The sequence below is a fragment of the Stomoxys calcitrans genome, chromosome 1 (genome assembly GCF_963082655.1).
Source record: "Stomoxys calcitrans chromosome 1, idStoCalc2.1, whole genome shotgun sequence".
Taxonomy (NCBI): domain Eukaryota; kingdom Metazoa; phylum Arthropoda; class Insecta; order Diptera; family Muscidae; genus Stomoxys; species Stomoxys calcitrans.
In genome coordinates, this window is record NC_081552.1 from 198,786,310 (window position 1) to 198,810,069 (window position 23,760).

Sequence of the window (23,760 nt, forward strand, 5' to 3'; positions counted from 1 at the left end):
GTCTTTTGAAGGCAAACACGGTGGTACACGCAAACCGGGAAGACCAAAAGCCCGATGGAAAGATCAAGTTGTGGGAGACACCTCGAAACTTGGTGTCCGAAATTTCCGAATGAGCGCAGAAGATCAAGGCGCTTGGAACGCTATTCTATATTCGGCTAGTGGAAGAAATATTCTGTCATAGCCAATTAAAGTTAAAAGTTAAAAAGATACTACCCGTGTTGTTATGATGGGTTCTGAAGCATGGGTACTTGTGAAAGCGGATGAGGCAGTGCTTGGAGTATTTGAGAGAAAGATTCTTCGTAAAATATATGGGCCAGTTTGCCTTAATGCAGTATGAGCTGTATAACGACGATAGCATAGTTACACGCATCAAAATACAACGGCTGCGTTGGCTAGGTCATGTTGTCAGAATGGATGAAGAAGCTCCAGCACAGCAGTCTTTAGAAGGCAAATGCGGTGGTACACCCAAACCGGGAAGACCATAAGCCCGATGGAAAGATCACCTCGAAACTTGGTGTCAGAGATTTTAGAATGAGCGCAGAAGATCGAGGCGCTTGGAACGCTGTTCTACATTCGGCTAGTGGAACAAATATTCTGTCATAGCCAATTAAAGTAAAGCTGGATATGCAAAGTTTAGCCCCTCCAAACTTAATGCATATTTTCTGAATATGTCAACAAGGAATGGCGCTGTAGAAGAGTGCTGATGTATAACCCAATCCATCCTCCTTCTGAGAACACGTATGCAGTATTTTCACCAACGCTGAAGCTAAGGTATTGATAATCAGCGAAGCTTTTGTCATTCGATACTTCTTAATCACATATGCTGCAGTAACAACTTATATTTGATACAAATTGAATTCTACAATAAACAGACAATGTTTTCAATGATATCGGAAATTTTCTCATGTGTTTATTGCTGCTGAAAAGTTATCACTCATTCACTACCGCTAACAAAAGGAAGTTTTATCACATTGTCTGAAATGCAATCATTAATTTGAATCGATGTTCCTTAATCTCTGCTGTCTTATCCATTTGAGGATACGATATACCACAACACAAAGTGAAATGTCATTTTCCCTCAACTAAATTACAAAATTCTTTCCTTTTGGCAGTTGTGTTTACACGCGTATGTGTTTACACACTCATTGTCATCGTTTTGTCACATACGTTTCCTTGAACACAAACCTCTTGAGATAGATCTTTAAACCATTTCTTCCTTTTGATTCCTTGTTGTAAATACTGTCGTATGGGGAAGATTGATTATTGTGCCCATGAACATGAAAGGTATGTTATTGAAAAGCAATGTTTGTAAAACGAAGAGAAAACATTTTGCAGTCGAGCGTTTAATGTTGTATTTTTCTTTCATAGGGAAGAAAAATTTTGCTTTAATATACATAGGCTAGCGGTTATAAAAATACTCCAAAGCAAGCAATGACAAACTTGATTTTTACACAAAGGTTTACAAAACTAAACTAGGTGATGCCCAGTTGAAACAGAAACAAATTCTTCTTACTTTTGAGCAACAACCATTAGAGTTGTTTGCTATTTTTGTTATAGCTTTTCTAATACTGACAAGACCCCTTTTTCGTTTCCCATAGTACAGAATTTCAAACAGAGCATTTAGTTTTCGATTTTTGACTGGTTGTTTTTGATTGTCGCACAGGTCGTTACATTTTACATTCCTCAATAAACCACACCTGTGACTTGAAATCAATGCGAATGTGAATCGAATCTCTTCAAACTGTTGTTAACTTTAAACACACTAGCCCAGCATCTTCAAATACTTTGGGAGGTATAGTAGAGGATATGAAATGTACTGTACAAAAACCTCCCGGGGGCCTAACAAGTCATTTGGGCGCACTTATGGAAGCAATTTATCTGGCATCCAATAAGAGCATCCGAGCAAAGGCAGCTTCCGTTTTTCTTTTTAGGAAGGAAATAGAAAACCATTGTAAGCATGACGAATAGTTGCTTAGACAAATGGACGAATAGTCTCTTGTATGACTTACTGACTGCTTGCTTTAGTAAGCGTCGAAGACAAATGTTCCCTGGATTGAATTTTTGTGGGATTTTAAAATTAATGGTAGATTGTTGCCAAGAAAAGAATTTGTGTGGCATATTTTATCCGCTAAGTACAAATCGAAGCGAGTTCAATGAGGTCGAATGACTAGATTTTGAATTATGGATAATTTTCCGTCTCTCGAATGATTTAATATGGAAGAATGGATAAATCAACATCGAATTATTTTTAAACCCAATTGGATTTATTTCTAGTTTTCTATACCCACCACCGAAGGATGATTGGCATTCAGTTTGGAACACAACAATATATTCATTTCCGAGTCTATCTTCTTCATCTTATATATAAAACTAGCTGACCCGGGCCCGCTCCGCTGCGCATTCTTTTACTCTATATGGAACAAAAGATTCCTAGGAATGTTTATTTTCGACAATTAAAGAGCTTTTAGTGAAATACCATGATACGAAAATAGTATATCGCTTGACTAACAGTTTAACAATATAAGTGCCTTTATCTGAATCCCATATGATCTTTATTGGTCTACGAATTTAAGTTTGGATGTAAGGTGTACTCCATTCTTAAAATACTTCAATTCAGACCGATTTTCTCATGATGTCCCCCAGATACTTGGCCCTGAAAAAATATCAGCATCGTGATCTTCTCTCAAACACAATTTTTTAACCCCCATATTGCCATTGGCTTAAGAGGAGTTTACAGGATGAGGCGTTCCCCAAACACATGACCAAAAATAGGTTATCAAATTCGTTTTCTAATCTCAAATACCTTTCATTTGAGCCACATATTGGTATGGTCGAAAAATTTTCACCCTTTGGGGGGGTGTTTTGGAGAGAGATGATGCTTTAAATTCATGGTCCTACATTTGGATATCAAATTCGTATTCAACTCCCAAATACCTTTATTTGAGCCCCATATTTCAATGGTCACTAAAAAAATGCTGCTTGTGGGGTATTTTGGGAAAGGGGTAGACCCCCAGAAAATTGGTCCCGAAAGAGGGTATCAATTTTTGCTCTACCCCCCAATTGCAAATTTTGCCCATAAACATTCCACTAAGCAACAGGGGCAAACTTCTCACATATCAATGAGTGCAGTCCGATTCAAGTTTAAGCTCAATGATAAGGGGCTGCAAACGGCGTGCCGCAGTGCGACACCTCTTTGGAGAGAAGTTTTTTCATGGCATAGTACCTTACAAATGTTGCCTGCATTAGGAGGGGAAAACCACCGCTGAAAATTTTCTTTGTTGGTCTCGCACGGATTCGAACCCAGGCGTTTAGCGTCATAAGCGGACATGCTAACCACTGCGTTACGGGGGCCTCCCCAATACCTTTCACTAAACTCCACATTGATATGGTCGGTAAAAATGCCCGATTTAGGGGTGCTTTGGGGATCGGGGTGGTCCCCCAAACACTAAGCCCGGAAAATATATCAGCAACCTGCTCTATTCTCATATATCTATATATCATTTATTTTTACCACATATTGCCATTGCCCTCAAAATTGCGTATCAAATTCGTTTTCTAATCACATTTAAACTCCTTATTGCAAAAGTCAGCAACTATGTCTGGTTTAAGGTATTGGCTCTAAAAACTATAAATATTTAGTTCCACTCTCTTTAAGACCCAAATTGTCTTGGTGGGCAAATACGTCCAATTTGGGGAGTTGTTATGGTGGTGGGACGTTCTCTAGACAGTTGGTCCCTAATGTTGATATCAGATAAGTGGTTTACTCCCACATACCTTTAATTTGAGCCCCATATTTCCATAGTCGGCAAACATGACCGGCTTGGAGGGTGTTTTGGGGAATGGGCGGCCACTTAGTGAGTTGGCCTTGAAAATATTAATCGGATTCGTGTTCCACTTTAAAAACCCAATTATTTGATTCGTCAGCAAATACTTACTATTTGGTTGGTGTTGTGGGGGTGGGGTGGCCCCATAGACACTTTTCCCAAATATTGATATCAGATTCGTGCTTTACTCCCAAAGACCTTTCATTTGAGCCCCATGTGGCTATGGTCGTAAATGTGTCCACTTTGGGGGATGTTTTTGGGGAGAGGCGGTCCCCCAAACACTTGGTCCCATATTTGAATATCAGTTTCGAATTCTACACTACAAATACCTTTTATTTAAGCCCCATATTCCCATGGTCAGTAAATAAGTCCAGTTTGGGGGGTGTTTTGGGGAAGGGATCGACCCCCAGAAACGTGGTCCCACATTTGGATATCAGATTCGTATACTTCTCGCAAATACCTTTCATTTGAGTCCCATATTGCCATGGTCGGTAAATATGTCCAATTTAGGGGTGTTTTGGGGCTTGGGGTGGTCCCCCTAGCACTTGGTCCGACAATTGGATATCAGATACGTTTTCTTATCCTAAATGCCTTTCATTTGAGTCCCATATTGTCGTGATTGGTCTAAATATATGTTTGGTAGGTTTTAGGGTGGGGCAGCCCCCCTAGGTACCCCATCCGATATTTGGACACCAAATTTTTATTTTTAGGGTACTATATGAGAACACACAAAATTTCGCTTAAATCGCAACACCCATCTCCGAGAACTGGCGTTTCTGACAATTAGGGTTAGGGGGAGGGTCCGCTCCCCTTTCAGATATCAAAAAATGTAGTACCCTATTTTCACCACGGGGTCATTATATACCATCTGTGAAAATTTCAAGAAAATCGGTTCAGCCGTTTCTGAGACTATAAGGAACACACAAACATACAAACAAACACAAATTGATTTTTATATATAAGAGATGTTCTCGCCAGGATTCAAACGCAGGCGTTCAGCGTCATAGGCGGACATGGGCTACAGCGCCACCAATTCGATATCTCATTGAGGGTGAAGTGTCCCCACCCTAAAAAAAACATTAGAGAGTTAAAGAAGGCGTAGCGGTGCGGGCCCGGTTTGGCTAGTTTATAATTAACAAATAAAAGCTTGCCAAGTTCCACCGGCCGGATCTTGGGAACCCATCACCATGGATTCTGCTAAAATATGGGAGCTTTTTCTATCTCAAGAAGCAAAATCGAGAGATCGGTTTATATGGGAGTTATATCAGGTTATAGACCGATTTGGACCGTACTTGGCTCTGTTGTTGGGAGTCATAACGGAATACCATGTGCTGCTAAATTTCAGCCTAATCGGATGTAAATTGAGGCTTCCAGGGGTTCAAGAAGTCAAATCGGGAGATCGGTTTATATGGGTTCTATATCAGGTTATAAACAGATTTAAAACCGTACTTGACACAGTTATTGGAAGTCAAAATAGAACACTATGTGCAAAATTTCAGCCAAATCGGATTCAAATTGAGGCTTCCAGGGGCTCAAGAAGTCAAATCGGGAGATCGGTTTATATGGGTTCTATATCAGGTTATAAACAGATTTAAACCCTACTTGACACAGTTGTTGGAAGTCAAAATAGAACATTATGTGAAAAATTTCAGCCAAATCGGAAAAAAATCGCGTCTTCCAGGGGCACAAAAAGTAAAATCGGGAGATTGGTTTATATGGGAGTTATATCAGGTTAAAGGTCGATTTTAACCGTACTTGGCTTTGTTGTTGGGAGTCATAATGTAATACGTTGTAGAAATTTCAGGCAAATCGGCCAAAAACTGCAACTTGTATGGACTCAAGAAATCAAATCGGGAGATTAGTTTATATGGGAGCTATATCCAAATCTGAACCGATATGGCTCATTTCCAATCCCCAACGACCTACGTCAATATAAAGAATCTGTGCAAAATTTTAAGCGGCTAGCTTTTCGCGTTCGGCCGCTAACGTGATTTCGATAGACGGACGGACGGACATGGCTAGTTCGAATCAGAATGTCGAGACGATCAAGAATATATATACTTTATGGGATTCTAGATCAATATTTCGAGGTTTTACAAAGGGAATGACTTGTTTAGTATACCCCCACCCTATGGTGGTGGGTATAAAAAGAAGTTTAAATATTTTCCCTAAAAATAGATTTTCTTTGCAGTGCTTGCAAGCAACACCTGCTTATTTCCCATTCTTCAAAGAAGCTGCCTAAAAAACACCGAGTTTTGTGTTCGTTTTTATGTTTCTCTTTGAAAGACTTCAGACCTTTAATTTACAACCTAATTTACAAATGTTGTTCTTGACCAACTAAATGTAAGTTTAACACGAACGTGCTTGAGACACAGTGTTTTATCACTGCCGTTACTTAACACATTTCCATAAAAATAAACTAACTATGTATCGCTTAAAACATAGCACACAACTATGACATAGACTTGATGTAGGGCACTTCAAAACACTTCTTCAAATGAATGTTTCATGCATTACATTTATGTCGTTCATTTAGACAATGCCCGAGAATAGCGTAGTGTGAAATTTAATAGTTGTACAAAATGGATGCTAAATTAAAACGCTGACTTGTTCAGAGCCTTAGTAATCAATGCTACCCATTGTTGAAATTAAATTTTAGAATTAAATTTCTGACAAATATTATCAAAATTATATGAGTTTTCTAACTACAAGCAAGAACTTGTACAAATTTGAAATAAGGACAACCGACATGCCAACCTCTATGCCATATATGCCACGCATTTAAAATGAACGACATCTATTCTACTTAGTATGTGCTTGACATAGAAAACACGTCCTGTACAGCAGTAGTGGTAGTAGTAGCGGCGGCAGCAGCAGACAACAGAAACGACAACAAAAATATGTCATTCGACATCTGCAGCAGCAGTTTCCGTAGATTTTGGGGCAATGGCACATTACATTACACGTATCCTCCTCATGGTTAGATATTACTCCGACTTAAAAACGTAGCATTTCGAGAGGATAAGGTTTCATTTCATTATGTGCAGCGATGAATGATGGTACACGAAATGAATGCAATAAAATGACATCCTCTTAAATTGTTTGTTGGCATTTTTTGGCAATGCGCAACGATGACGACGCTAAAGTGGCACGAAGAGACTTTTGAATTAAAATTTTGAAATAATAATTGGCTTTGGAAGAAATAGTAATGAGAACCTATGTTGTACAAGAACGTAGGAGCAGCGTAAAGGTTTTACTAACCATACATGATGCAATACCATGTAATAAGATATTACATAACATTTAGAAAGAAGAATACATTGTTGCTCCTCTCATGAGTACATATGGACTAAATTTTTGCGAAAACAATTAATGATCGAAATTCTTGGAAATATATTGAACAAGTAAAAGCGTGCTAAGTTCGGCCGGGCCGAATCTTATATACCCTCCACCATGGATCGCCGTTGTCGAGTTCTTTTACCGGCATCTCTTCTAAGGCAAAGCAGGATATAAGAAAAGATTTGCTCTGCTATTAGAGCGATATCAAGATATGGTCCGGTTTGGACCACAATTAAATTATATGTTGGAGACCTGTGTAAAATGTCAGTCAATTCGAATAAGAATTGCGCCCATTGGGGGCTCAAGAAGTAAAATAAAGAGATCGATTTATATGGGAGCTGTGTCGGGCTTTATACCGATTCAGATCATAACAAACACGTATGTTGATGGTCATGAGAGAATCCGTCGTACAAAATTTCATTCCAATCGGACAAGAATTGCGCACTCTAGAGGCTCAAGAAGTCAAGATCGCATGTCGGTTTATATGACAGCTATATCAGGTTATGAACCGATTTGAACCTTTGTTGACACAGTAGTTGAAAGTAAGAATAAAATACGTCATGAAAAATTTCAGCCAAATCCGATAGGAATGGCGCCCTCTAGAAGCTCAAGAAGTCAAGTCCCTATATCTGTTTATATCACAGCTATATCAGGTTATGGACCGATTTGAACCATACTAGGCACAGTTGATGGATATCATATCAAAACACGCCGTGCAAAATTTCATTCCAATCGGATAAGAATTGCGCCCTCTAGAGGCTCAAGAAGTCAAGACCCAAGATTGGTTTATATGGCAGCTATATCAGGTTATGGACCGATTTGAACCATACTCGGCACATTTTTTGAATATCATATCAAAACACGTCGTGCAAAATTTCGTTCCAGTCGGATAAGAATTGCGCCCTCTAGGGACTCAAGAAGCCAAGACCCAAGATCGGTTTATATGACAGCTATATCAGGTTATGGACCGATTTGAACCAAATTTGGCACAGTTGTTGGATATCATAACAAAACCGTCGTGCAAAATTTCATTCCAATCGGATAAGAATTGCGCACTCTAGAGGCTCAAGAAGTCAAGACCCAAGATCGGTTTATATGGCAGCTATATCAGGTTATCATCCGATTTGAACCATACTTGGTGCAGTTGTTGGATATCATAACAAAACACGTCGTGCAAAATTCCATTCCAATAAGATAAGAATTGCGACCTCTAGAGGCTCAAGAAGTCAAGACCCAAGATCGGTTAATATGGCAGCTATACCAAAACATGAACCGATATGGCCCATTTACAATACCAACCGACCTACACTAATAAGAAGTATTTGTATAAAATTTCAAAGGGCTAGCTTAACTCCTTCGGATGTTAGCATGCTTTCGTCAGACAGACGGACGGACGGACATGGCTAGATCGACATAAAATGTCACGACGATCAAGAATATATATACTTTATGGGGTCTCAGACGAATATTTCGACTAGTTACAAACATAATGACGAAATTAGTATACCCCCCATCCTATGGTGGAGGGTATAAAAATGAGATTTGAATCATACTTCGCACAGATGTTGGAAGTGATGCCAAGACACTACGTGCAAAATTTCAGACATATCGGACGAGAATTGCGCCCTCTAAAAACTGAAGAAGTTAAGACTCCAGATCCATTTATATGACAGCTATACCAGATTATGAACCGATTTGAATCATACTTAACACAGTTGTTGGCAGCTATATCAAAACATGGACTGATTTGGCCCATTTACAATGGTTTCAAAATCGTCATTTTGTACTAAATTTACTGACAGAATATTTGTACCACCAGCCGAACGTAGAGTAGCGTTCCAAGCACCTCGATCTTCTGCGCTCGTTCTAAAATCTCTGACACCAAGTTTCGAGGTGTCTCCTACAACTTGATCTTTCCATCGGGCTTTTGGTCTTCCCGGTGTGCGTGTACCACCATGTTTGCTTTCAAAAGATTTCTATGCTGGAGCTTCTTCATCCATTCTGACAACATGACCTAGCCAACGCAGCCGTTGTATTTTAATGCGTGTAACTTATCGTCGTCATACAGCTCATACAGCTCGTGGTTCATATGTCCCCTATATTCTCCGTTAACCCAAACTGGTCCATATATTTTACGAAGAATCTTTCTCTCAAATACTCCAAGCACTGCCTCATCTGCTTTCACAAGTACCCATGCTTCAGAACCATATAACAGCACGGGTAGTATCAGTGTCTTGTATAGTGTAGTCTTCGTCTGTCGAGAGGTGGCCTTTTTTCTAAACTGCTTACTTAGTCCAAAGTAGCATCTGTTTGCCAGTATTATTCTTCGTTTTATCTCAAAACTGGTGTCATTCGTTTCGGTTACGGCGGTGCCGAGGCAGATAAAGTTACTGACTATCTCAAAGTTGTGGTTCTCAACTTTCTCCATTTTCTTTATCTGCTCGGTTGTGCAAGGCTTTTTGGGAGTATACTGACTCTCTTTCGATTCTTTCAAAGGTGACCGACCTATGATGTTGATGTCGTCGGCATAGACGAGTAGCATGTGCTCTCTTGTGATTAATGTGCCATATCTATTCACATCTGCATGTCGTATAATCTTCTCCAGCAGGATATTAAAGAGATCATACGATAGGCTGTCTCCTTGTCTGAAACTTCGTTTGGTATGAAATGGATCGGAGAGATTCTTTCCTATTTTTACTGAGGAAAGTGTATCAGCAAAAGTCATCCTGCAGATCCTAACCAATTTTGCAGAGATACCAAACTCAGACATGGCTTGAAATACCTTTAAACGTAAAGCAGTATCGAAGGCGGCTTTGTAGTCAACTAAGTGATGGTAGGTGTGAATTTGTCCTTTTCGGGTCTTTTCCAGGATTTGGCGCAGTGTGAATATCTGGTGTAGGGTGGATTTACCTGGTCTAAAGCCGCATTGATAGGGCCCAATTATCTCATTGACTTTAGGTTTTAATCTTTCACACAGTACGCTCGAGGGTATCTTGTACGCGATGGGGAGGAGACTTATTCCTCTGTAGTTGGCACATTCCGTCTTGTCTACTTTCTTGTGTACGGGACATAGTATGCTGAGGGTATGCGTTCTTCTAGCCAAATGGCGCAGATAAGCTGATGCATACGCCTTATCAGCGTGTCGTTTTCGGTCTTAAATAGTTCAGCGGGTAACCCGTCGGCTCCTGCTGCCTTGTTGTTCTTTAGTCGGGTCACTGCTACTTGGACCTCATTCTGACTAGAAGGTAAACATTCTATACCATTATTATTGATTGGTTCTGCGGTATCCTCTTCACCGCCAACATCGGACACTAGCAGTTGTGTAAAATGTTCTTCTCATATCAGTTACCAGATTTGCTTATTTGTCTCTGCTGGAGGATGTGTCTGCATCGGTTTGATGTTTAATTATTTGGTAAAATTTCCGGACTTCATTCTGACTCCTGTACATCTCAAATCGCTCGCACGTCTTTCCATTTCCTTTTTCTTTCTGCGGAAAAGACGATTCTCCTCTTTCTTGTTCTCCCGATACCTCTCCATCATCTGGCGCGTTGCTACTGATTGCAGGGTTGCTCTATATGACGCATTCTTGGCTTCAGTAGCATCTCGACACTCTTGGTCGTACAATCGGTTTTTTGGAGGAGGCTTCCGGTACCCAATTACGGATTTCGTGGCATTTTCCATGGAGTGGGCAATAGTTTGCCACTGCGCCATTATATCATGGGAACAAGGAGTGCTTTCATGATGCAGTTGGGTCAGTCGAGTGGAGTATGCCGCTGCCATTCGTTGTGTTTGCAGCTTTTCAATGTCCAGCTTCCGTGCAGTGTCAGATCGTTCTTTCCTCGCCATGTTCAAACGGGTGCGAACCTTTGCTGCAACAAGGTAATGATCCGAATCTATATTTGCTCCACGGATCGATCGTACATCTAACACGGTGGATGAATGCCTTCCATCTATCCCAACGTGATAAATTTGGTTTCTCGTGTTTTGATCGGGTGACAGCCATGTTTTTTGCCGCAGCGAAATCTATCGGCCTCAACCCATTACTGGACGTTATATCGTGGAGACTAAACTTTCCGACTGTTGGACCAAAAATTCCTTCCCTATTTTCGCATTAAAATCTCCCAGAACGATTTTAATATCATGGGTTGGGGGCGGTCGAATTCTCTCTCTATGCGCTCGTAGAAAATATCCTTGGTCTGCTCGTCTTTGTCTTCCGTCGGGGCATGGGCACAAATAAGGCTGATGTTGATTGTGGCTAGCCTCTCATCCACCGGAGTAAAGCTGGAGACAAAGTGTTTCAGTCTCTAACTAACCACAAATCCGCAGCCAAGTTCATTTTAAACATTTAAACATTTTCCTCATGGATGTGAGGGAACATATGAAGCAAAAACACGTAAAAACGTGCTAAACGCAGCCGATTCGAATCTTGGAAACCCATCACCATGGATTCTGCTAAAAATGTATACAAAATTAATTTAGTTACAGGGCATACTTTTATTCTACACTAGCTGGACAGGGCCCGCTCACTCTTTTATTTTATGTGAGCCCTGTACAGTCACGTCAGTAAAAAAAGTCCTGTTTTGGGGTGCTGGTACGGCCTTTCAGATATTTCGCGCCAATGTGGATATTATATTGGTGCTCTTTTCCCAAATACCTTTCATTGGAGCCTTAAAATACTATGGTCGGTAAATATGTTCAGTATGGGGGTGTTTTTGGGGCTGAGGCGGATCCCCATATATCAGATTTGTGCTCTGGTCTCAAATACCTTTCATTTGAATCACATATTGTTATTATTGGTCTATATTCCATTTGGCTGGTGGCTTTGGGGGGTGGGGCGGCCCCCTGGATATCCCACCCTAAATTAGGATATAAATTTCTGTATTCAAGTCATTATAAACAAACTGAATTTCGCTTAAATCGCCCCACTCATCTCCGAGATCTGGAGTTTTTGAAAATAGGGTAAGGGGAGGGTCCGCCCATTAAAATTTGGATGGTCTCTTGGATTTGGTGGTGGATTGGAGTAGCCAAACTCTTTGCCCCGAAAGTGGATATCAGATTCATTCTCCACTCCCAAAAGCCACATTGTAGCTACATATTGCTATAGTCGGTATGTGTGGTTTAGGGAGAGTTTATGAGGTGAGGCGTTCCTGAAGCACTTGACCATGAAATAGATACAGATTTCAGCCCCTTTTTGCAATAATCCACAAATATGTCCAGTTTGAGGGGTATGCAGGGTGGGGCGGCAACCCACGTACTTAGCCCTGAAAAAATATCAGCATCGTGCTCTACTCTCAAATTTCTTTAATTTGGGCCCCAATTGCCATTGATTTAGGGGGAGTCCATGGGGTGACACGACCACCAAACATTTTGCCTGAAAATTGGATATCAAATTCGTTTTCTACTATCAAATACCCATTATTAATCGCCATGGTAGGCAATCATTCAGTAATATCGGCATCGTGCTGGAGCACGATTTTGTCTGCACCCCATAATGTCAAACATTTTGAAGGAGGCTATCAAGATATTCAGGGCTACTGGTCTTGTTCAGATTCACACTAAATTATTTTTTTTATATTGGTTATCTACATTCAAAATCATATTTAAAAGCGACCACCTGGGATACCACATTCTTAAAGATCCACAGGTCCTCCTGTGTCCATCCCAATTTGAGGGCAAAAAGGGTACTCTACTACCAAAGGCCTTTTATTTCTGTCCTTTTCTATCCTGATCTGCCTTTATATATTATTTCATATTATTCATATATTATTATACCCACCACCGAAGAATGGGAGTATATTCATTTTGTCATTCCGTTTGCAACACATCGAAATATCCATTTCTGACCCTATAAAGTATATATATTCTTGATCAGCGTAAAAATCTAAGACGATCTAGAAATGTCCGTCCGTCTGTCCGTCTGTCTGTTGAAATCACGCTACAGTCTTCAAAAATAGAGATATTGAGCTTAAACTTTGCACAGATTCTTTTTTTTGTTCATAAGCAGGTTAAGTTCGAAGATGGGCTATATCGGACTATATCTTGATATAGCCCCCATATCCAACGATCCGCCGATTTAGGGTCTTAGGCCCATAAAAGCCACATTTATTATCCGATTTTGCTGAAATTTGGGATAGTGAGTTGTCTTAGGCCCTTCGACATCCTTCGCCAATTTGGCTCAAATCGGTCCAGATTTGGATATAGCTGCCATATAGACCGATCCTCCGATTTAGTGTCTTAGGCCCACAAAAGGCGCATTTATTGTCCGATGTCGCCGAAATTTGGGACAGTGAGTTAAGTTAAGCCCCTTGACATACTTCTGCATAATGGCACAGATCAGTCCAGATTTGGATATAGCTGCCATATAGACCGATCTCTCGGTTTTAGGTTTTGGCGCCATAAAAAGCCCATTTATTGCCCGATGACGCCGCAATTTGGGACAGTGAGTTGTGTTAGGCCCTTCGACAGCCTTCATCAATTTGGCTCAGATCGGTTCAGATTTGGATATAGCTGCCATATAGACCGATGTCTTGATTTAATGTTTTGGGCCCATAAAAGGCACATTTATTGTCCAACATTGCGGAAATTTGTAACAGAGAGTTAAGTTAAGCCCCTTCACATATTTCTGCAATTTGGTCTAGATCGATCAAGATTTGCATATAGCTGCAAAATAGACCGATATCTCGATTAAAAGTCTTGGCCCCAAAAAAGGCGCATTTATAATCCGATTTAACTGAAATTTTACACATTGACTTATGTTAGGCTTTTCGACATCCATGTTGTATATGGTTCAGATCGGTTTATATTTAGATATGTCTACTAAAAAGACCAATATTTTGTTATACACAATTGAACAATGACTTGTACTTTTTAGTTTTTGGTCCAAATCGGATCATACTTCGATATAACTGCTATGGGACATAAGGTATGCAATTTTCACCGGATTTTGAGACGAAAGGTGGTTTACATACATACTCGGGGTGGTGGGTATCCAAAGTTCGGCCGGGCCGAACTTAACGCCTTTTTACTTGTTTTTAACTAATTTTTTTTTTTTTTGGGTAGGATAGGGGAAAGGGATTGCCCTTTGACACTTCCTTTCATTTTAGTACAATATTTTCTCGGTCACCGGTACATGACTGTTTGGCGTTGCATTTATTGGGAGGAGAGTGTCTGGAGCAATTCTAATCCGATTTAGAATATTTTATACAACTGCTTCTCCCATGGTCTTCAACATACGTGTGCAATATGGTCTGAATCGATCTTTAGCTTGATACAGCTCGAATATAAACCGATCTCCCGATTTTGCTTCTTAAGCCCCCACAAGGCGCAAATGGACTGAAGTATTATCCAATGACTTCTACTACGGTCTTCAACATTGAATTCATTTATGGTTCGAATCGGACTATAACTTGATATAGCTCCAATAGCATAACAGTCTTTATTCATTGTTCTTTTTTGCCTTTGCGTTCCATGGTGGAGGGTACATAAGATTCGACCCGGCGGAACATAGCACGCTCTTACATGTTTTCCATCAGATCTTTGCAAGAGCTTGAAAATAATCTTTTCATTCATTATGCCTTACACCACCACTGTGGTACAGGGTATTATAAGTTTGTGCATTTATTTGCAACGCTAAGAGGGAGAAGAGCTAGACCCATTGATAGGTACACCGATCGACTCAGAATCATTTTATGATTCGATTTAGCTATGTCCGTCTGTGAGTCCATGTATTCTTGTAATCCAGGTACAGGTCGTATTTGTTGACAAATTTTATTTTCGATATAGCTCCCATGTATTTTTATCACCGGATTTGCACTCATGTGGCTGTAGTAACAACAATTTTCAAACGATCTGTTCGAAAAAAGTCATTTCATATTAAGATATATTGAAGCTCTTATATACTTATATCTATTGCCCGAAATTATAATTGTTTGGTAGGTAGGGGTAGGGTAGTATATAGACGGCGCCCCCCGACTTTTGCCTTTCCTTACTGGTTTTCTTTTTATACATATAAATATCACAACAATATCCTTCATACAATTGGCAACTTCTTTGTCCGTCTATATTCCATGCATATTAAGACGAAGAATACTACAACACAATGTAATTTCTCTATTTAAGATGTTTAAGTGTTCTGAAAAATTGATTAATCTGCATGAATGCAACAGCGGAGTACAAAAGTCAAAGTTGCATTTGCACATGTTAATATTGTAGCGAAAGCAGTCATAGAATTGAGCATATTAAAGTAATGTACACAAGTAAGCACTTAATGATAGTAAGACAAGTTTGCAGAACTCACATAAGATGATTTAAATTATATGCACCAAGTTGGGTCAATAGGTGTTGATTAAGCTTTGCCTATCGATACAAACAATTGTTGAAAAAGTATCCCTTACAATCATCCGTTGTGCGTCCTTCCAACCCAAATCCGCGGACGAGCCATCTGGGTCTCTTTAGATAAGAATAATTGAAATTTGTTTGCATGGGGTATTCGAGAGGAGAGAAAATTACTTTTTAAATATCAAAGAACAATATGCATAGAATATCCCATATACTTAGTTATGCATATCTTAGTACAATCATTACGTCGGGTATAACGTTTTGCTAGAAAGGACGACAATGCTCCAGCATAATAATGATTTAGTTGCGAACCTGTTAGTTTTTGTAGATCTTGCAAATTATGGTTAAAATATGGTCGACTTACAGCTTTGAATACTAGCCTCATTAGATTGACACTCACCTGTAATGAGATAGAAAGGATTAAAATTAGTTTGTTATAAACAAGCAAAAGAGACTTTCCATAATCCAATTGTTGACAAAACAAGTATGGTAAGGTAAAAATCGGGCGGAAGTGACTATATAATACCCTACACCTACCCTATAAGATAAAAATTGCAAATCTGGCCACGAACATTCCATTAAGGAGCAGGGGCAAACTTTGCACATATCAATGTGAGTGCTGTCCGATTCAAGTTTAAGTTCAATGATACATTGTTGTCGTTGTAGCAGTGTGTTGTACACTGAGGCGGCAGTCCTTGTCGATGAAGAAATCCATCTAGTCAATCCGGAACGTACAACCGGCTACCATGGGATTTGATACGTGACGTTCTCCGATTTGATACATAACTTCCGCATGCCGCAGACACCTCTTTTGGGAGAAGTTTTTATATAGCACTAGCTGACCCGGGCCCGCTTCGCTGTACCTTCTTTTACTTTATATGGAACAAAAGTTTCCTTCGAATATTTTTTTTCGACAATTAAAGATCATTTAGTGAAATACCATGCAAACTTGACTAACAAGTTAACAATAGAAGTAACTTTATCTGAATCCCACATCATCTTTATTGGTCTACGAATTTAAGTTTAGATGTAAGGTGTAATCCGTTCTTAAAATATTAAATTTCAGCCTGATGTTCTCATGATGTCTGATTTAGTGGTGTTTTCGGGGAAGATGTGGTCCGCCAGATACTTCGCCCTGAAAGAATATCAGCATTGTGCTCTTCTCTCAAATACCATTTATTTAACCCCCATATTGCCATTGGCTTATGAGGATTTTACAGGATGAGGCGTCCCCCAAACACATGGCCCCAAAATAGGTTATTAAATTCGTTTTCTAATCTCAAATACCTTTCATTTGAACCACATATTGGCATTGTGGAAAAATTTTTTTCCTTTGGGGTATTTTGGGAAAGGGGTGATGCCCGAAATACATGGTCCTACATTTCGATATCAAATTCGTATTCTACTCCCAAATACCTTGATTTGAGCCCCATATTGCGATGGTCACTAAAAATTGCTGTTTGTAGAGTATTTTGGGAAAGGGGTAAACCCCCAGAAAATTGGTCCCAAAAATGGGTATCAATTCTTGCTCTACCCCCCAGATCCTTTCATTTAAGCTCCACATTGATATGGTTGGTAAATATGCCCGATTTAGGGGTGTTTTGGGGATTGGGGTGGTCCCCCCAACACTAAGCCCGGAAAATATATCAGCAACCTGCTCTATTCTCATATCATCATTTATTTGAACCCCATATTGCCATTGTCCTCAAAATTGGATATCAAATTCGTTTTCTAATCTCATTTAAAATCCTTATTGCAAAAGTCAGTAAATTATGTCCGGTTTGGGGTATAGGCCCTAAAAACTATGACCCAAATTGTCTTGGTGAGCAAATATGTCCTATTTGGGGGTTGTTATGGTGGTGGGACGTCCGCTAGACAGTTGGCCCCTAAAGTTGATATCAGATACGTGGTCTACTCCCAAATACCTTTAATTTGAGCCCCATATTTCCATAATTGGCAAGCATGACCGGCTTGGGGGGGGGGGGTGTTTTGTGGGATGGGCGGCCACTCAGTGAGTTGGCCTTGAAAACATATATCGGATTCGTGTTCCACTTTAAAAACCGTCTTATTTGAGCCTCATATTGCAATAGTCAGAAAATACTTACCATTTGGGTGGTGTTGTGGGGGTGGGGTGGCCCCATAGACACTTTTCCCGAATATTGATATTAAATTCGTGCTTTACTCCCAAAGACCTTTCATTTGAGCCCCATATTGCTCTGGTCGTAAATTTGTCCGCTTTGGGGAATGTTTTTGGTGAGAGACGGCCCCTCAAACACTTGGTCCCATATTTGGATATCAGATTCGTATTCTGCATTCAAATACCTCTTATTTAAGCCCCATATTCCCATGGTAAGTAAATAAGTCCTGTTTGGGGGGTGTTTTGGGAAAGGGGTGGACCCCCAGAAACGTGGCCCCACATTTGGGTATCAGATTCGTATTCTACTCGCAAATACCTTTCATTTGAGTCCCATATTGCCATGGTCGGTAAACATGTCCGATTTAGGGGTGTTTTGGGGGTGGTCCCCCTAACACTTGGTCCGAGCATTGGATATCAGATATGTTTTCTTATCCTAAATAACTTTCATTTCAGTCCCATATTGTTGTGATTGGTCTTAATATATGTTTGGTAGGTTTTAGGGTGGGGCAGCCCCCCTAGGTACCCCATCCGAAATTTGGATACCAAATTTTTATTTTTAGGGTACTATATGAGAGCCCACAAAATTTCGCTTAAATCGCTCTACCCATCTCCGAGATTTGGCGTTTCTGAAAATTAGGGTAAGGGGGAGGGTCCGCCCCGCCTTTAGTTATCGAAAATTGTAGTACCCTATTTTCACCACGGAGTCATTATGCACCTTCTGTGAAAATTTCAAGAAAAACGGTTCAGCCGTTTCTGAGTCTATAAGGAACACACAAACAAACAAACAAACCTACAATACAAACAAACACAAATTGATTTTTATGTATAAGATAGTGCCTCACAAATATCGCCAGCCTTAGAAGGCGGTATACATTCATCGGAGGTTATTAGGAAAATTGTGTCTAAGCCGAAAATCCTCTGGGCGATAAGAAGGCCTATAACGCTGAGCGACTGGGCTCGAATCCTGGCGAGACCATCAGAAAACATTTTCAGCGGTGGTTTTCCCCTCCTAATGCTGGCAACATTTGTGAGGTACTATGACATGTAAAACTTCTCACCAAAGAGATGTCGCACTGCGGCACGCCGTTCGGACTCGGCTATAAAACGGAGGCCCCTTATCATTGAGCTTAAACTTGTATCCGACTGCACTCATAGGTGTGAGAGTTTGCAACTGTTCCTTAGTGGAATGTACATGGGCAAAAGTTGTTATATTTGATAAGATCAATTATAAACTGTGTTTGATAGACTGGTTACTTGGCTTACTTGTGGGATGTAGGCGCACGAAGGCCATTATCATTCCGAAAGCAGGAAACCCCTACCACACGAAGGCTAAAGATTTTAGTCCTAGAAGTCTGTCATCCTTTGTGCTGAAGACTCTTGAGAGGTTGCTAGAAACATACCATAGGGCAAAGATCCCTGGAGATCGACAGTCTTGTCAGTAGCATGCATATAGTAAAAGCAAATACACTGAAACAGTCCTTCACGACCTAGTCGGCTACATAGAGGGTTATCTCGCTGTCAAGGAATATACAACGATAGCATTTCTTGACATTGGAGGTGCTAATGTAAAACCTAATGTAAAGGAGGTGTAGTGTCTCCTCTACTTTGGAATATAGCCATTAACAGTATGCCGATGACGTGGCAATTGCGGTTCGCGCAAAGTTTGCCAGTGCTCTAAGGGATATACTTCAGGAAGCTCTACGTGCAACAGCAAAGTGGTCTAGGCGTAAGTCCGTGCAAGACAGGAATAGTTCTTTTCAGCGGAAGTTACAAGTTACCTACGGTGACACCTGTCTCCTTGGGAGGAGATAATGCTCCACTTACAGAAAGCGCAAAATACATGAATGTTTTGCTGGACAGGAAATTGAACTTCAAATCCAACATTTTGCAAAGGGCAAGAAAGGCAATTCTTGCCTTATACACCTGCAAAAGAGTCATTGGCAAAAGTAGGGGGTTTAGACCGTACGTCATGCATTGGGTATATACTGCAGTTGTCAGACCTATAATGCTATATGGTGTTGTGGACTGGCGGACGGCGCTTCAAAAGTCCACATACTAAAACTCAACCGCATCCTAAGGATGGCTGGTGTATACATCACAGCCGAACTGAGGGCGACACCATCTGATGCACTAAATTTCATGCTACATCTAATGCATCTTGACCAATTGCTGCTACAACTACTGTAAGGCTAAGGGAGCTTTCTCTTTGGTCCTGCGGACACTGTGTTATCCTTGCAGCTATTAAATCTCTGGTGAAAATATTTCTAAATTCAAAAACCACACTCTATTGTCGCAGATCTTTCAACGAGATGGCTGAACAATTCAAAATTTGCCAGTTCTGAGTGAAGGGCCTCAAAGATATCCTAGGGAATTGCGAGCTTGCGAAACTAGGAACTACCTTACTGATTCCAGGGGACTGGAATCTGTGTGTGTGCCATTAGCGACTTGTAATCTAAGTCTTCAGGATCAAGCCCGAGAGGTAACGAATGACAGATGGTCACATAGTCGGGTTCTGAAAACTCCAAAATATTATGGCCTAATTTGAACTTGAAGAGGTCTACCGCTTTGCTGTCTCTGGCCAGAACAGACGTCTCAGTCGTTGTGCCCATCCTGACAAGTAACTGTCTGATCGGAAAACATGCTGACTGACTGAATGTTGCAAGCACAGCTTCTGCAAAAGCTGTCAGGATGTCCAGGAAGAAGAGACTATAGAATATCTGCTATTGGGTTGCCCAAAAAGTAATTGCGGATTTTTCATATAGTCGGCGTTGACAAATTTTTTCACAGCTTGTGACTCTATAATTGCATTCTTTCTTCTGTCAGTTATCAGCTGTTATTATACCCTCCACCACAAGATGGGGGGTATACTAATTTCGTCATTCTGATTGTAACTACTCGAAATATTCGTCTGAGACCCCATAAAGTATATATATTCTTGATCGTCGTGAAATTTAATGTCGATTTAGCCATGTCCGTCCGTCGGTCCGTCTGTCTGTCGAAAGCACGCTAACTTCCGAAGGACTAAAGCTAGCCGCTTGAAATTTTGCACAAATACTTCTTATTAGTGTAGGTCGGTTGGTATTGTAAATGGGCCATATCGGTCCATGTTTTGATATAGCTGCCATATAAACTGATCTTGGGTCTTGACTTCTTGAACCTCTAGAGTGCGCAATTCTTATCCGATTTAAATGAAATTTTGCACGACGTGTTTTGTTATGATATCCAACAACTGTGCCAAGTATGGTTCAAATCGGTTTATAACCTGATATAGCTGCCATATAAACCGATCTTGGGTCTTGACTTCTTGAGCCTCTAGAGTGCGCAATTCTTATCCGATTGGAATGAAATTTTGCGCGACGTGTTTTGTTACGATATCCAACAACTGTGCTGAGTATGGTTCAAATCGGTCCATAACCTGATATAGCTGTCATATAAACCGATCTTGGGTCTTGACTTCTTGAGCCTCTAGAGGGCGCAATTCCTATCCGATTTGAATGAATTTTGGCACGTAGTATTTTGTTATGATATCCAACAACTGTGCTAAGTATGGTTCAAATCGGTCCATAACCTGATATAGTTGCCATATCAACCGATCTGGGAACTTGACTTCTTGAGCTTCTAGAGGGCGCAATTCCTATCCGATTTGGCTGAAATTTCGCAAGACGTTTTTTATTGTTACTTTCAACAACTATGTCAAATAAAGAACAAGTGGGTTCATAACCTGATATAGCTGCCATATAAACCGATCTGGGATCTTGACTTCTTGAGCCTCCGATTTGCCTGAAATTTTGTACGACGGATTCTTTCATGACCATCAACATACGTGTTTATTATGGTCTGAATCGGTCCATAGCCCGATACAGCTCCCACATAAATCGATCTCTCTATTTTACTTTTTAAGCTCACAAAGATCGCAATTCTTATTCGAATTGGCTGACATTTTACACAGGTCTCCAACATCTAATATAATTGTGGTCCAAACCGGACCATATCTTGATATCGCTCTAATAGTAGAGCAAATCTTTTCTTATGTCCTTTGTTTGCCCAAAAAGATATACCGTGGCAAGATACCGCGACAAATGCGATCCATGGTGGAGGGTATAAAAGATTCGGCTCGGCCGAACTTAGCATGCTTTTATTTGTTCTTTTAAAAAACCAGTAAGGACGGGCTAAAGTCGGGCGAAGCCGACCTTTTGATACAACATTGAATATACAGGCTAAGTCGTCGAATTTAAAATTTAGAATTTCGATCAAAATCCGTACATATTGTAGGCGCCATAGAGTTGAGCAAATGTTTGAAAAGATCGATTGATAAATGGATTAGCAAAGGCCTTGAAAGTGAAAATCGGAAGATGCATACATATGGGAGCTATATCTGAACAAATTTCTATGAAATGCATCAGTTATCAGAAGAGATATAAGACAAGCCTTTAACTATCACCAATAATGTCGAGACTTATAAGAGAATACCTCATGCCAATACCTCATTTTACAAATGATGCTTTACATGCAATTTTATTCCAAATCGGACGAACATATATATGGTAGCTATATCAAAATCTGAACCGATTTTTTCCAATTTCAATAGGCTTCATATTTAGGCCCAAGAAAATGCTTGTGCCAAATTTGAAGACGATCATATGAAAATTGCAACCTGTACTGTACATGGACAGACGGACGGACATAGCCAAATCGAACTAGAAAGTGATTCTGAGGTATGCTTATCAATGGGTATATCTTTCTTCCATCTGGGTGTTACAAACAAATTCACTGAGTTTTAATACCCTGTACCACACTAGTGGTGTAGGGTATAAATAACTCAGCACTGCATATTATTCATTCATGGTGAACAATTTTCCTAGTTCTTCCTTAACGTTTTAAGTATGAAGACAATATTTCATGGTTAGCCATTCCAAAAGGACATTTACTATTTACACATACATATAAATGATCTCTTAAAGGTTAAACATGTTATGGTTCTACTTAAGTTCGTTGACTATTTATGATTATGACATTGTCGACCGTAAACGTTTGCCATCTGCCCAGGTCATGAGACAGCCCATGATAGCAGAACGATGACGAGGAAATTGCACAGAGTGTGTGGAACCAAAGCAAAGTGCAAAGTTAAATGACAATAATTACAAAGGCTAGATGGATGGACTTTATGTTGTACACTTTACAATTCATTGCGTATAGCTGAGTGGACCATAACAACAACATGGTAATGAAATTACGAGCATGGTTATATCCTTTATACAACAACTATTTAAAACAATTATCCAAAAATGTATGAAAGATTTAATTAAAGAGGGCATATTGATTTTTAAACTTTAGCAAGTAAAAGCGTGCCAAGTTCGGCCGTGCCGAATCTTATAAACCCTCCACCATGAATAGCATTTGTTAAGTTTACTGCCCGATATCACTTTATAGGCAAACAAAGGATAATTGATAAGAATTGCTATGCTATAGTAGCTATACCAAGTTATGAACAGATTGGGGCCATATATGGTTTGGCTGTTGAAGACCAAAGTGAAAGTTATTTGTGCAAAATTTCTGCCAAATCGGATAATGATTGTGTCCTGTAGAGGCTCCAGAAGTATAATCGGGAGATAAGTTTATATAGGCGCTATATCAGGTTATGAACCGATTTAGACCATACTTGACACAGTTATTGGAAGCCATAACAAAACCCTTTTTTCAGGCAAATCGAGTTATAAATGCGCCCTCTAGCGGCTTGAGAAGTCAAGATACGAGATTAGTTTATATGAGAGCTACAACAGGTTATGAACCAATTTAGGCTATACTTGGCTCAGTTGTTGAAAGTTACCACAAAATAATGCATGCCAAATTTCAGCCAAATCGGATAATAATTGCGCTCTCTAGCGGCCCAGGAAGTCAGCATCAGAAATCAGTTTATATGGGAGCTATATCAGGTTATGAACCAATTTAGACCATACTTGGCACAATTATTGAAAGCTTATGCAAACGACATTGATAATACGTGTCGGCCATCTGAAGTGGTAACTTAAAGTGGGTCTGGCAGTAAATGGAGATAAAAGAAGTAAAAAGGCGTGCCAAGTTCGGCCGCGCCGAATCTTATATACCCTCCATCATGGATCGCAT

General features: G+C 40.1%; 1 protein-coding gene across 1 annotated transcript in view; it reads right to left on the reverse strand.

Moving 5' to 3' along the window:
* LOC106088126 (uncharacterized) overlaps positions 1-23,760 on the reverse strand; it is a 527,532-nt gene that overhangs the window by 227,514 nt on the left and 276,258 nt on the right. The window lies entirely within an intron of this gene.